The sequence below is a fragment of the Corvus brachyrhynchos genome, unplaced genomic scaffold, assembly GCF_000691975.1.
Source record: "Corvus brachyrhynchos isolate BGI_N302 unplaced genomic scaffold, ASM69197v1 scaffold220, whole genome shotgun sequence".
Taxonomy (NCBI): domain Eukaryota; kingdom Metazoa; phylum Chordata; class Aves; order Passeriformes; family Corvidae; genus Corvus; species Corvus brachyrhynchos.
Window position 1 is genome coordinate 6,852,281 of NW_008236209.1, and position 1,059 is coordinate 6,853,339.

At 46.4% G+C, this 1,059-nt stretch overlaps 1 protein-coding gene across 1 annotated transcript in view; it reads left to right on the top strand.

The window, feature by feature from the left end:
• Window positions 1–724: 724 nt before the first annotated feature.
• LAS1L (LAS1 like, ribosome biogenesis factor) overlaps window positions 725–1,059 on the top strand; it is a 15,030-nt gene continuing 14,695 nt past the window's right edge. Inside the window, exon 1 of the mRNA XM_017743004.1 lies at window positions 725–734. The gene's annotated coding sequence lies outside the window, so the exon portion shown is untranslated. The remainder of the gene's footprint in view (window positions 735–1,059) is intronic.

Sequence of the window (1,059 nt, forward strand, 5' to 3'; positions counted from 1 at the left end):
TAAATGTTATTGTATACTGAATTTTTTACTTCCTAAACAAAATAATCTTAGAACATCATCCTGCTGTACAAACAATGTGATGTAGGTTTTTTTATCCCTCAAAAACTTTAGTTATTTTAAAATTAAACATACGTAATGAGACTATTCAGTTAAAAGAGAAATATTCCTAATCTATATCTATCCCTCAAGAAAGTAAATTACATTAAAATGGTATTGAGTAGTGTAGATTATGTACTTCTTTTTGAACAACAAAAACACATAGATATTTTGGCTAGTAGCCCAGTGACCTTGTTACATAAAAATCAAGAACTGGTGAAGGGCCCTGAGGGGAACCTGTATAAGGAGGGCTGAGGTCACTTGGACTGTTCTCCCTGGAGGAGACTGAGGGGAGACCTCATCGGCTTACAACTTCCTCATGAGGAGGAGCAGGCACCGATCTCTTCCCTTTGGCGACCAGCGACAAGACCCGAGGGAATGGCCTGACATTGTGTTAGGGGAGGTTTAGGTTGGATATTAGAAAAAAGTTCTTGACCAGAAAGTGTGCTTGCCCCACCTTGAGTACTGTGTGCAAGTACTTTTGGACATCCAAAGGAGGGCCATGAGGAAGGGGAGAGGTCTGGAGGGGAAGCTTTATGAGGAGCACTGAGGTCACTTGGTTTGTTCAGCCTGGAGGAGACCAAGGTCACACCTCATTGTGCTCTTCAACATCTTCACGAGGGGAAGTGGAGGGGCAGGTACCAATCTCTTCACTCTCATGACCAGTGACTCAAGGAAATGGCATGAAGGCGAGTCAGGGGACGTTTAGGTTGGCTATTAGGAAAAGACTTTTCACCCAGAAGGTGGCTGGGCCCTGGAACAGGCTCCCCACGGAAGTGGTCACAGCACCAAGGCTGACAGAGTTCAAGAAGCGTTTGGACAACATTCTCGGGCACATGGTGTGGCCGTTGGGGATGGTCCTATGCTTTCTCGCAAGGCTCCCCTCGCCCTGATTCAGGACACATTTCGCCGTCCCTCAGCTCCCCGCAGCTGCACAAGAGGAGAATGCGCCTGTTCTGCACT